We start from the raw sequence: 15,007 nt of genomic DNA, 5'->3' as shown, positions 1-15,007 counted from the left end.
TGTGTGTGTGTGTTAACAAATAATCCTTTATCGAAATATTTTCATCTGTAGTTCTCAGCTAGCTGGGCATTCCAGAGCACCACTGTTGATGTCTTCTATGATGTCATGAGTGTGACGGCCATCAACATTGCAGCCCACAGATTGGGCAGTTCCCAGGATCTCTTTAATAGTTCCAGAGAGTTCTCTGGCTAAAGACCGGTGTCGCATCTGCCAGGCAATGCCAACAATCTCATTAAACGTTATATTTCCACTGTGCTTAATATTTTTCTTCTTCTTTCTGTCTCTGGGTGGTTCCTTTAGGGCTTTGATGATCAGGGCAGAGGCAGAAGGTACCACTTCAATCTCGGCCTGTCTGTTCTGAATGGTCAGTTTCACTGTAATCCTTAGTCCCTTCTAGTCACTAGTGGCCTTGGCAATGTCATCACCAACCTTTTTTGTAGACAGACCAAGAGGGCCAATCATGGGGGCTACAGCGGAAGTGGCACTCACTTCCCCACTGGCACACCTCAGGTACATGACTTTAATCTTGGGGTCAAAGCTGGGTGGCATGATGGAGGTGGCTGGTGTTGGGACAACCCCTTTATTCAACTTTCACATGCATAGCAAACAATCGTAACTACTATGGCTTGGGGTAAGCACACCTTATTCATTAAAGTGACATCCTTGCTCTTTAGCACTTTAAAGAAGTTTTGGATGGATATGTCCAGTGCAATATGCTGTATGATTCCTTGACTTCTGCTACTGTTTGTTGTTGTGTGACCTTGAGTTGACCATGACTCATAGCAAACCTATAAACAATGGCTCTGAACTTTGCCCTATCTTGAGCCAACCTCACCATCTCCAACATATCCAAGTTCATTGCCAAAGTCACTGCATCTATTTATTTCATCCAGGACCTGCCTTGTGCTAACACTACACCTTTCCAGGCATGCTTTCCTTCTCCAATAACTGGCCTCTCCTTACAACTTGCCAAAGTATGTGAGATAGAGTTTCACCATCCTTGCCTCCAAGGAGCACATTGGTTGCATTTCCTCCAGGACAGACCTGTTTGTTCTCTTGGTAGTCCACGGGATATTCAATACTCTTCTCTAGCACCACAACTCAAAGGTATCAATTCTTGTTCTGTCATCCTTGGTCATTGTCCAGCTTCCAGATGTGTAATAAATGATCATAGCTTGGATCAAGTGCACCTTCATCTTTAGCATGCTGAAGTGGTCCTTGACAGCTGATTTCCCAATGCAACCTGTCTTTTAAGTTCTTAACTGCAGGTGCAATAGGTGTTGATTGTGGATCCAAATAAGAGAAAACGATTAACAACTTCAATCCTTCCTCCATCTATCATGATGCTGCCTATTGACCCAGTGGTGAGGATTCTTTTTTTTTTTCTTGATGTTAGGTTGTAATCCGTATTGAAGGCTATAGTCCTTGCTCTTTTGTAGCAAGCTCTCCAAGACCTCTTTATTTTCAGTGAGTAAGGCTGTGTCAACTGTAGAACTTAGGTTATTGATGAGTCTTCCTCCAGTCTTGATGCCACACTCTTCTTGTAAAGTCCAGCTTCTTGAATGATCCTTTCAGCATATAGATTGAAAAGATATAGAAAAAGGACACATCCCTGATATACTCCTTTCTTGATTTTGAACCATGCAGTGCTTCCTAGCTCTATTCAGACAACAACTTCCTGGTGTAGGTATAGGTTTCTCATAAGCACAATCAAGTTTCCTAGGATTTCTGTTCTTCTCAGTGTTAGCCATAACTTGTTGAGATCCACACAGTCAAATGTTTTTGTATAGTAAATAAAACACAAATAGACCTCCTTCTGGTACTATCTGCTTTCAAGCCATGACTCATCTGACATCAAAAATAAGATCCTTAATGCCATGGCTTCTTCCAAACCCAGTATGTATTTCTGGCAGTTCTCGGCCCATATATTCGTTGTAGCCAATTACTGGACAATATTCAGAAAGATTTTGCTTGTATGTGATCTTTGTGCTATTGTTCGATAATTTCCATATTCTGTTGGGTCACCATTTTTTGGGAATGGAAATAAATACAGATCTCTTCTAGGGAGTTGGTCAGATATGCTACCATGCCTGTCGGTTCTAGATCCAAAGAAAATGAAAGAATTAACACCTTCAGTCTTTTCTCCATTTAACCTGATGTAGTTTTTCAGTCTAGTTGTGAAGGTTTTGTTTTCTAGAGGCTGAGGTGTCATAAACATTCAGGGTTGTAGTTGTTGGTCTTCTACAGTAAGTATTTTGAGTTCTCTTCAGCTCTCTTTGCAGTTAAGTCACAACCGACTCAGTTCAGAGCTGAACTTCCAGCAGATTTCTGAGACAGCAAAGCACAGGGCAGATCACCCATATTTCTCTAGCTTAGCTGCTGGTGGATTGATCCTCTTAGATACCCAAACTAGGGAGCAGTGAATTTATCCTAATGGAGAAGAAACCATTTGAAAAATGAGTGTGACAATTGTTGCTCACCTTAAAAAATGAAATCAAGGTCTCTGACTGAATTATACATCTGGAAATTATTTAATTTGTATATGTTCTCTTATGTGTATTTTTTTAAAAAATTTTGTAAAATTATTATTTTTTGTGCGTGTACCATCAAATTGGATCTGACTGGTACAAGAGGAGATTGTCCCTCCTTCAGCAGAGCATCTGGTGGATTTGAACCGTGAACCTCTGGGATTACAGTGCAGTTTCATGCCACTAGGCCACCAGAGCTCCCTTCTCTTATGTGTATTTTTGACAGCAGAAGTCAAATAAACTATCAATGTATAAAACAAGATAAATCTATGAAACTGTCACAGCCAAAAAGAGTGTAAGGAAATGTCACAACTAAACATAATATGACACGCTGGATGGAATCTTAGGACAGAAAAATGACATTAAGTCAAAAAGAAAGGAAACCTGAAATAAACATATGGATCAATATTGTTATTTAATGGTCACAAATGTATTGCAGAAATGTATGATGTTAATAATAAAAACTGAGTGAGAAGTTTATGGGAACTCTGCACTATTGTTGCATCTTTTCTGTAAATGTGAAGCTATTCTAAAATCAAATGTTTATTAAAATATCAGATACACCAACAAACAAAACTTATTGTACATCCTATTTTTAGTTTCCCTGAAGCTAAATTCTGATGAGATTAGTTCTCTCTACTTTATGAAACACTGTCATATGTGTGTATTGTGAGTGAGTGTGTCTGTATGGTTTCAAAAAGAAAATTACTGCACTTTGATTTAAAAATAAACCAAGCTGGCTGTAGCTGATGGTTTCCCAGGCATATTCATGTGTTAGATCTCAGGCTGTAAACTTTAACCATAAGCAGTATATACTATTTGTCTATCATGCATTGGTAAAGCAAAAAAAATTACTCTAGTCCAAATTTTAGTGTCACAACAAATAAAAATTGGAGGGCTCAAATTATTTATGCAAAGACTTTGTCCTAATACTTCAAAATTTATCCTTTCAAATGAGCAACAAATTCACCTTAGTATGGATCATTCTCAAGAAAGCTCTGCATTAACCATTACATGTAAGGAGTGTGAGCTCAAACTTTAAATTATGAATGTCAGCAAATCTCCATAATTTCTGTGTGTAGGCTGGTTTTGTTCATTTGTATGTCTTTTAGTTGGTTTTGTTTGTTTTACTGTAGTGAAATACATACATATCAAAACACCATTTTAACTGTTTTAATGTGTACAATTCAATAATAATTAGTCACCAGATTATGCAAACATCACAACTACTCACCGTCCATTCTCAAACTGTTTCATCCTCCTTAACACAATTCCCTTCAAGCAATACCTACCCACTTCTCAGCCCATGTGCAAACTCCTGGCAATCCCTAATGAACTTTGACCTCTATTCATTTACCTATTCTAGATAATTCATATATATGGGTGAAGTTGAGTTGCCTGCAGCTCATAATGACCCTATGTACAACAGCTCTGAAATCTGCCCCATCCTGAACCAATCTCACTGACTATGACACAAACTACCCCTATTGCCCCATTTACTCTATCAATCCATCTCATCTAGGGTTTTTTTCTCCTGCACTGTCCCTCTATCCTTTCAACCATCATGTCCTTCTTCAAGGACTGGTCCCTCCTGGCCACATGCCCAAAGTATTTGAGACAGAGCTTCAAAATCCTAGCCTCCAAGGAGAAACTTGGGTTCACTCTCTCTAAGAGACATATTTGTTTTCTTGATGGTCCATGGTTTGTTCAAGACTCTTCTCCAACACCACAATTCAAACATATCAATTCTTCTTCTATCATCCTTAGTCATTGTCCAGCTCTCCTATACATAACAAGTAATTGTGAAGACTATGGCTTAGATCAGGGGCACATTAATCTCTAGACTGACATTGTTGCTTCTCAGTACTTCAGAGAGGTCTGTGACAGCAGATTTTCCAGTGCAATTTGTCATTTGATTTCCTGACTGCTGATGCAAAGAGTGTTGATCGTGGAGCTGAGCAAGCTGCAATTGTTAACAACCTCAATCTCTTCTCCATTTATCATGGTGCTGCCAATCAGCCCAGTGATGAGAATCTTTGTCTTCTTGATGTTGAGCTTCAATCCATATTGAAGACTATAGTCCTTGATCTTTTGCAGCAAATGTCTCAGGTCTTCCTCAGTTTCAGCAAGCAAGGTTGTATTATCTACATAATGCAGGTTGTTGATGAGTCCTCCTCCAATTCTGATGCCACATATCTCCTCATAGAGCCCAGCCTCCTGAATGATCTGTTCTGGATATGGATTGAAAAAGTATGGAGACAGGATGCATCCCTGAGGCTCTCCTTTCCTGATTTTGAACCACGTAGGGTTTTGTCCTTTTGTGTCTTAGTTTTCTCAGCATAATACCCTCAGGGACCACCCATACCATAGTCTCATACTTAATAAGTTCAAATTATTTAAAGTCAGTAAAATTTTGATATCTTTCATCACTGAGAGGAAGTCTCCTTCAAAGAAAGTTCCTTCACTCCTTTTTCTTGTCTCCTATCTCCATTTACTCAGAAGTTGCCGCCGGTTAGAGAGAGAAAGTTAGCCACTCCATCACCAAGCTGTAATGTCTTTGTGTTGAACTTCATATTATTTGAATCATACAGAATAAACTCTTCAATGTCTGGCAAGTTTTTCATGGCATGTTTTTGACATTTATCTACAGCATGAAATCACAGTTCATTGCAGTTTGAAGTAGCTTATCTGGAATTGTTAATGCTTTCACGACTTGACTGTGATAAACACAAATAAAGCAACTACAATCATTTGTAATTACAAGTCTTTTTGTAATCAAATTTTCCATTTTCCTGGGTTACAACCAGAATATATTGAAAGTTTATTTAACTTTATAAGGGGTTAACAAACACACTTAGAAAGTCATTATTTTACTCTTCTCCCTATAGTGCATGAGATTTCCAGTTGCTCCACTTCCTCACCAACACTTAGTGCAGACAATGTTTAAATTCTGTCTTTTGCAATGAACATGAAGATATTTCTTACTGTGATTTTAACTTGCATTTAAAAATGACTCATGAGGTAGACTAGAAGAACTCTGGTAGCACGGCGTGTTAAGTGTAGGACTACTAACCAGGTTTATTGTTGTTGTTATGTGCCATTGAGTAACTTGTGAGTCATAGAGACCCTACATATAACAGCTCTGAATCCTGCTCTATCTTGAGCCAATTTCATTGTCTCCAACACTCATACCCTCCTTATCCCAGTCACTGAGTCAATCTATCTCATCCAGGTTCTTGTTCTCCTGCATTGTCACATCACCCTTCCAAGAATAAGGCCTTTCTCCAAGGTCTGGTCCCTCCTGGCAACATGCCTCAAAATCCCTGCCTCCAAGGAGCAACCTGGTTTCACCCTTTCCAGGACAGACCTGCTTGTTCTCTTAGCAGGTCCATGGTATAGTCAATGCTCTTCTTCAGCATAACAACTAAAAGACATCAATTCTTCTCCTATCATCCTTAGTCATTGTCCAGCTCTCTGATGCACAGCAAGTAATTGCAAAGACCATGACTTAGTCTTTAAACTGACACCATTGCTCTTCAGTACCCAGGAGAAGTCTCTGACAGTAGATTCTCCCAAGGCAATTAGTCTTTTGATTTCCTGGCTGCTGGTACCATGAGTGTTGATTGTGGAGCCAAGCAAGCGGAAGCTGTTAACAATCTCAATCTCTTTTCCATTACATGATGCTGCCAATTGGCTCAGTGGTGAGAATCTTTGTTTTCTTGATTTTGACTATAGATCGGCAATTGGAACCTACCAATCACTCTTGTGCGAGATGAGATATTGAAATTTATAACTTTGGAAACCCAATGGGCAAGTTCTACTCTGTCCTATAGGGTTGCTATGAGTTGGAATTGATTTGAGGGTCTCAGTGACATTGAATCAGAGCCAACTCCAGCGAGTTTCTAAGGCTGTCAATCACACAGGATAAGAGTGCCCATCTTTCTTCCTTGGAGCCACTGATGGGCTTGAACCACCAGAGAGGCACCATCTTCAGGTTACCAACATAGCACCCTACAAAATATGTCACCAGAGCCCCCTTACCTTGACCTTGACAGTACTGAGCAATGATGTTGAAATCTATTAATGTGCTTATCTGCCAGTCTTAATTTTTCTTTTACAAAGTGTCTTTTTAAGCCTTTCCCCATTATATATATCTATATAAATAGTTGTTGTTGTTAAGTGCCATCGAGTCATAGATGACTCATTGTGACCCTATGAACTAAAGATCTGAACAATTATATAACTTTAATTATTTCTCCAAGTTCATAGGGTTTCCGGAGGCAAGTTATTTAGGAAGTGGATGCCACTTCTGCTTCCAATACACACACACACACACACACACACACACACACGGATATTTTTCTCCTACTCTGTGGCTTGACATTTCATTCCCTCAGATTTTTATTTTAGCTTTATTTCTGTACTCTGAAGTCGTCCCTCAATTGTTAGCCCAAGCTCAAAATAGAATATAAAATATATCCTTTAAAAGGAGGAGTTACAGTGTGCGACCCTTCAACTTGTCAAAGCTCTCTATAAGCCACTGACCTTTCCTGCTCCTCACCATGATTCGGGGGAGACAAATAGCATCCAGTGCATCGAATCAATGGGGAAATCGAAGTTAAATAGCCTTCTGATATTATGCTGCCTATGAGGGTCCGAGGCAAGTTAGAAATCAATGGTTTTCAAGCATGGCTGCACATGAGAGTAAAATGCAGTGAGGATAGGAACAGATAGCGATTTAAAAAATATGCTGATGTCCAAGTTCCAATCCGAGGAGATCCTGAATTGTTCTGCAGAGGAGCTTAGGCACAGGCATTTTTTAAAAAAGCTCCTCAGGAGCCCCCGATGCTCAGAGGTGTACGTGAACTCAGCATCACTGGGCTCCCCAGCTCCTGAAGGTTGTTCTGCCTGCTGGTGAGGGAAGAGTTAAGCGACAGGCTTTCCCCAGGGGCCGCCTTCAACGTCATTTACAAGCTGTGCTGCAAGAAAGCCCTCCTGGCCCAAGCAGTGCTCACTGTGCAGGCTGGAGAGACATTAAGACGTTCTGCAAAATCTGCTCTCTCTTCCACCCCCACTGCCCCAGGAGGCTGCACATCCAGGAGTCAGTTCACAACAGGGGCCCAGTTAGGGAGGTGACAGCAACCCAGGAGCAGGGGGAATGGGAGTTAAGGCCTCCAATGTGTCCTCAGGGATTAACAGTTATAGCTCAGAAATGACAGCAGTGCAGGGTTTACAGTTGTTGTTGGATGCAGGCCAGGACTGCGATCCCATGAAGGACTGTTCTGAGCCCTGCCCTGTCCTGTGTCAGTCTCAGCATCTGACACATCGAGCCCACTGTTCGAATCATTGTTTCAGTGGTGCCAGCAAACTGCCTCTCTGCCAATTCTCCACCTGCTGTCAGGGAATGAGGCTCCTCCACCCACCCCCACCAAGACTAAATTGGGGGGGCGTCCCCTGCTTTTCCTCTCAATGATCCACTGACACTGCTTTGGTACCCCAAAGCCTTCAACATCTTTATCATATGGGAAAAGAGTGAGAGCAAGGGAAAGAGAGGTTTTGCTGAATAAGACCTGAATTTTCTCCTTCTCACATTTATGTTCACAGTAATGAGACCAGAAAAATCCTTAATGGTTCTAAGATCCAATCAGGGCCCTGGTCTCACTCAGCTGAGGGGAGAGGAGAGGAGGGATTTATGTAATACTTCTGCAGAGCTTTGAAAATGAATCCCATCAGTTGAGCCATTAAAAAACATGCAGCGTGCAAAAAAAGAACATTGAGTGTTTGTTGCCAGCCAACAAGTTTGCACGTAGAGAACATGTAAGACTTGTTGAAGAGGAACATTTTCCAGCTCAGGTTGGACTCTTTCCTGAGAAAGCCAGGGTATTGTGCTTGGTAGAACAGGGACTCCTGTTCCCCAAGTTTTCAGAAATGGAGACAAAAAGTCAGGGTACCTCAGGACATGATACCTGAGTGACTACATTGAAGGGAGTGATTTTTCAAAGTGGGGCTCTCAGTTATCAGCGGCAGCCTCACCCAGGATTTGGCAGAAATGCTGATTTTAAAGTTCTAGGGTAGAGCCCAGTCATTTCACCATGAGACCCACTGATACAGTCTTGACTTTAGAGAAACATTCTTGGCAAGTTTGAGAACCACCAAATTACAATGGGGAAAAACCCCCTTGCTGTGGATTGAATTGTGCCCCCTGCTCCAAATATATCTTGTACCTATTCCCTGTACCTGGAGACTGTAGTTGTTGAGTGTCATTGAGTTAGAACTGACTCATAGCTGACCCTCTAGAGGATTTTCAAAGGCAATAAATCGCGAAGGGGGTGAGCAGAGCAGCCGGTAGATTTGAACCACATACCTTTGATATTGAAGCGCAATTTCTTACCACTGGGCCACCAGAGCTTCCTGGGAACTAGTCCTGTCTAGAAATAGCTATAGAGGCATGAGAATTGGTGTTACTCAAGAAGATGATTCACTGTGTCACCTCCCAGGGACCTCTTTCTGTACTAGACCATAAACTATCCTTTTTTGTTGTTGTATATGCCATCAAGTTGGAATCAACTCACAGCTGATCTCTAGCAGGTTTACAGAGGCTTTAAACTGCACAGGAAGAGATTATCAGACTTTATTATGAGGAGCAGCTGGTAGAAGTAAATCACCTCTCTTTGAGTTGGCAATGAAACTCCTTACCACCAGGTCACCATTACTAAGGATTTCAGAATCGTTAGTAATGTTTTTCTACGAGTCTTAATCAAAATCCCAATGCCAAGTATCTCTGAGTACAGTAATAATGGCAACATAAAAGCCACTGCCCAGTGAGTAATTTCTGAATCATAGTAAACCTCTGTCAAGTTTCTGAGGCTCTGAAGTCCTATCTCCATACTTTTTCAATCTGTATGAGGAACAGATCATTCAGGAGGCTGGATTTTATGAGGAGGTATGGGGCATCAGGATTGGAGGAGGGCTAATCAACATCCTTGCTCACTGAAACTGAGGAGGACCTGATGCATTTACTGCAGAAGGTCAAGGACTGTTGTCTTCAATATGGATTGAAGCTCAACATCAAGAACACAAAGATTCTCACCACTGGGCCAATTAGCAGCACCATGATGGATTAAGAGAAGAGATTGAGGTTGTTAACAATTTCCTCTTGCTTGGCTCCATAATCAACACTCTTGGCATCAGCAATCAGGAAATCAAAAGATGAATTACATTGGGGAAGTCTGCTGTCAGGGACCTCTCCAATGTGTTAAAGAGCAACAATGTCAGTCTAGAGACTAACATCTAGAGACTGATCCAGGCCATGGTCTTCGCAATTACTTGCTATGTATCAGAGAGTTGGACAATGACTAAGGATGACAGAATTGATGCCTTTGAGTGGTGGTGCTGGAGAAGAGTATTTAACCACTTTGGATCACCAGGGAAAAAAAACACAGGTATGTCTTAGAGATGGTGAAATCAAGTTTCTCCTTGGAGACAAGGATTTTGAAGCTCCATCTCACATACTTTAGGCACGTGGCCAGGAGGGACCAGTCCTTGGATAAGGACATCATACTTGGAAGGGTAGAGAGATAGCACAGGAGAAGACGACCCTGGATGAGGTGGACTGACATGGTAACTGGGGCAATGGGGTTAGATGTGCCATGAGACTGGCTCAGGATAGAGCAGGATTCAGAGCTATTGTGCATAGGATCGTTATGAGTGGTGAGCAACTTGATGGCACACAATAACAATAAAAACAGGCCTTTACAAGAAGAGATTGTCCAACATTTCCCCCCATGAAGCTGTTCCTAGATTCTGACTTCCAACCTTTTGGTTATCAGTCCATTATGTTGCCCATTACACCACCAGAGTTCTTGGTTATACAAACAAATGGCAAAATTAAAATTACACCTTTAAATTACAATAGTACATGTAGATGAAATTGTATACCTTAGTAACATAGTGTTACTATAGCCAAAATACCATAACTGAGTGGCTTTAAGAGAAATTTATCCTCTCATATTTTGGAAAACTGGAAGTCCAAATGTAGGGTGCAAGCTCTGGGGAGACATTACTTTCTCTTAATTCTGGAGGAAGGTCCTTTTCACCTTTCAACGTATGTGGGCCCAACATTCCTTTGAGATTTCTATATGCCTCCGCACCAATGTTTTCCTGGACCTAGGAGGTTCACCAAGCAGAGAACTTATGTTCAAAGGACATACTCTGATCCTAGCTCCTCTTTCTTAGCAGTGCTGTTTCCACATCCCTGGACATCCTTCTCCCTCCTTTTATCAGGAATGTAAACAGATTAAAGGGATTGCTTACCACCACAATACCCATATGTTTCATTAGGACTTATCAAATTACAGCCTGGGGACAAGACTTCATTATACAAATGAACAACAACTCAACTCATTGCTGTTTGCTTAGAGCCAACTGTTATCTTACAATACAGCAATTTCCAGATGCCATAAATCACAAGGGTCCATAAATCACAAGGATTGCCTACCTTTCTCCTGCAAAGCAACTGGTGGAATCAAGACACTAGAGAGGCACTATGTTAGGGTTGGCAGTGCAGCTCCTTACCCACTAGGCCTCGAGAATTCTCTCAACATTCCATAAGTTACATTTAGTTGTGCTCATGTGAAACCTGTCAGGAAACAGTCTTTTAAACAGAATAAGGACATACTACGTGGTTTAGAATCAGGAAAGGTATGCTTCAAGATTATATCCTTTCTCAGTTCTGTTTAGTATGTATGCTGAGCAAATAATGAGAGAAGCTGGACTATATGAAGAAGAATGTGATGACACAACTTGACTTGCAGAAAGTGAAAAAAAAAACCCTTGAACATATTGAAGAAGATCAAAGACTACAGCCTTCAATATGGATTACATCTTAACTTCAAGAAAACAAAAGTCCTCTCAATTGGATTAATAGGCAACATCATGATAGATAAAGAAAAGATTGACGTTGTCAGTGATTTCATTTTCTTTGGAGCCACAATCAACACCCATGGTAGCAGCTGTGAAGAAATCAAAAGGGATGTTACTTTGGACAAATCTGCTTTCATGGATTTCTCTAAAGTCCTAAAGAGCAGGGATGTCAGCTGAAGGTGTGCCTGGCCCAAGATTGGTATTTTCAGTTGTTCTCTGTGCAACTGAAAGTTGGACAATGAATAAGGACTAAAGAATTGTGGCCTTTGAATTGGGTGTTGGTGAAGAGTATTATATAGACTATCAAACAAGCAAGGAATGAGGAGGAAGCACAACTTGGGTGTGCCTAGATGTAAGGATGGTGAAACTCTCACATACTTTAGGTATGTTGTCAGGAGAGGCCAATCCTTGGAAAAAGCCATCATGCTTCGAAAAGTTGAGGGTCAGAGAGAGAGAGGAAGATCCTCACGGAGATGGATTGACACTGTGACTATAACTATAAAGGAGCTTGGAAGCAGGAGTATCATCCACTTCCAGAGTAGCTTGCCTCTGGAAACCCTATGAACCTGGAGAAAGGATGAAAGTTATAGAGGTGTCCAGGACTTTAATTCATAGGGTCGCTGAGTCACCCACAACTCGGCGGCACTTAACAAAAACAACATAACTATGGGCTTGAGCAGGGGGAGATTGAGAGGATGGCACAGGATAGGACAAGGTTCAGGTCTATTGTTCATAGGGTCACTCTGAGTCATAAGCAACTGGACAGAACCACCGGAGGTGCTGCTTTTCGTTTAGCAGCTTAAATCCCTATGGACTATGCCACCAACCAATGCTCCTCCGGACACATTAGAAGATTGAACATGTAAATGACCATAAAGTTTTAAATTATGTTTTAGTTTATCATTATTCTCTTGCTACTCATTCTCTTTGTTAAGTAGCCGTTGTATTTTGTTGTTAGATACCTAGAATATTTTCCTTTTGTTTGTGTTTGTTTGTTTTTAATGGTAGTAAACTCATACTTTTGTGTCTGATTTATTTTGTTCAGCACAGTGTCTCTCATCCCCCTCTCCTGGTTTATACATGTTTATTTCTTATTCTCCAACATTGCATAGTATTCCACTGTGTGTATGTGGCATAATTTACCCATTCATTGGCTGATGGGCACGATAGCAGCTCAAGTCCAGTTCCTGCTGATTTTTCTGGAAGTACTCATTCTAGTGTAACAGTAGAGAAGCTGTGTGTATAGAATTCCTTTCCTATTTCAGAGGCTTAAGGTCTACAACGTTTGGAAAGGCTCGTTTAAGGAGTTCTGGTAGTGTATTGTCTGTAGCACTGTGTAGTACTTTGCATTGCAACCAAAAGGCCAATGGTCTCTAACGGTCTGAATCCACCAGAGAGATTACAAGGGATAAAGATGAGCTGTGTATCTTGCTAAGATTTAAAGACTCGGAAACCCAGTGTGTGTGTGTGGGGGGGGGGGGGCGGTGGTGGTATGTCACTATGAGTTAGAATTGGATAGAAAAGCTCAGTGACAGTGAGTTTTTGGGTTTCTATAATGGCCTCTATGAGGAGAAGTGTGATGTCAGGATTGGTGGAAGATCTATTAACAATCTGCATTATGCAGATGACACAGCCCTGCTTGCTGAAACTGAGGAGGACCTGAAATGGTTGCTGCAGAGGGTCAAGGACTGCAGCCTTCAGTATGGACTGAAGCTCAATTTCAAGAAGACAAAGATTCTCACCACTGGACCAATTGGCAGCATCAGGATGGCTGGTGAAGAGATTGAGATTGTTAACAACTTTAGTCTACTTGGCTCCATGGTCAACACTCTTGGCACCAGTAGCCAGGAAATAAAAAAATGTATTGTGATGGGAAAGTCTGCTGTTAGGGACCTCTCCAGGGTGCTGAAAAGCAATGGTGTCACTCTGGAGACTAAGGTGCATCTGATACAGGCCATGGTGGTTGCAATCACTTGTTATGCATCAGAGAGTTGGACAATGACTAGGGAGGATTGAAGGAGAATTGATGCCTTTGAGCTGTGGTGCTGGAGAAGAGTATTGAGGGTACTATGGACTGCTAAGAAAACAAACAGATTCATCCTAGAGAGGGTTAAACCAGGCTGCTCCTTGGAGGCAAGGATTCTGGGGCTTCGTCTGACATACTTTGGACATGTTGTAAGGAGGGAGAGGTCCTTGGAGAGGGACATCACGCTAGGGAGGGTGGAGGGACGGAGCAGGAGAGGAAGACCCTCTATGAGATGGATTGATTCAGTGACTGGGTTAATCAGGATGGGAGTGTCAGAGGCAGTGAGACTGGCACAGGACAGAGCAGGGTTTAGGGCTGTTGTACATAGGTCGCTATGAGACACAAGCGACTCAATGACACATACCAACAACAACAACAACAACATCATCATAATGGGCAATCTCCGTCTGTGTGGTTTACTGCCTCTGAAAACCTGCCAGAGGGTCAGCCATGAGCTGGTTTTGACTCAGCAGTACACAACAGCATTATGGTTTAGAGATGGGGAAGGACATGAGGAAAAGAATTTCAGTAATCGTTGGACCAGTTCATAGCAAAAGGCATCCTCTGAATATTGAATGCCCCTGCTGACCGCAGTGTAAAACGTGCATGGGTGTTATTTGCCCGTCCTGCTCAGGAAACAAGGCCTTCATCAGGCTTGGCTTTGTCCTGAGAGCAAAGAGATAAGAAGGAGGATTCAGGGATCTTTGTCTACAAATGGGGAGAATGAAGTAAGATGCTGAAAGCTTGTCTCCTAATCAAATCTACTCTTTGTCACCTACTGTCTTTCCCTGCACTGGCTGATACAGTAGTGGCTCCTTGCTACATGTAACTTGAACTGAGTCCAATATACCTGAGAAACTGAATTTAAAAATTTTATTTATGCAATTAAAAATGGAAGTAAGCTATCCTTTGATTTAGCAGATATACTAAGAAGGAAACAATCTTCTTGACTATTTCTCAATTTGATGACAGTATTGAAATTCTAACATTTTGAGTCTGTTGAATTTAAAATATATTGCTAACATGTTCTTTTTATATTTTTTAAGTGGTTGTTGCTGTGTGTCATCGAGTTGGAGGCAGTGAATCACAGGGGACTCATAGTGATCCTCTGTACAATAGCTTTGAACCCTGCTCTATCTTGAGCCAATCTCATTGTCTCTGTCTGACACACCTACCCCCATTACCCAGTTACTGGGTCAATCCATCTCATCCAGGGTCTTCCTCTCTTGAGCTGTCCCTCCATCCTCCCAAGCATAATGTCCCTCTCCAAGGACTAGTCTCGCATTGCAACATGCTCAAAGTATGTCAGATGGAGCTTCAAAATCCTTGCTTTCAAAGAGCAATCTGGTTTCACCCTTCAGGATTGAACTGTTTGGTCCCTTAGTAGTCCATGGTATATTTAGTACTCTTCTCCATCACCACAACACAAAGGCATCAATTCTTCTTTCATCCTTAGTCATTGTCCAACTCTCTGATGCATAGCAAGTAATTGTGAAGACCACAGCCTGGATCAGGCACGTTAGTCTCTAGA

General features: G+C 41.5%; 1 pseudogene; it reads right to left on the bottom strand.

The window, feature by feature from the left end:
• Positions 1–54: 54 nt before the first annotated feature.
• LOC102877584 lies at positions 55–549 on the bottom strand (annotated as a pseudogene).
• Positions 550–15,007: the final 14,458 nt, after the last annotated feature.

This window comes from Elephantulus edwardii, unplaced genomic scaffold (assembly GCF_000299155.1).
Source record: "Elephantulus edwardii isolate Elephantulus edwardi_28Jun2011 unplaced genomic scaffold, EleEdw1.0 scaffold00010, whole genome shotgun sequence".
In the NCBI taxonomy this organism is placed as follows: domain Eukaryota; kingdom Metazoa; phylum Chordata; class Mammalia; order Macroscelidea; family Macroscelididae; genus Elephantulus; species Elephantulus edwardii.
The sequence above is the reverse complement of the archived record's forward strand: the minus strand, read 5'-3'. Positions and strand labels throughout refer to the sequence as shown.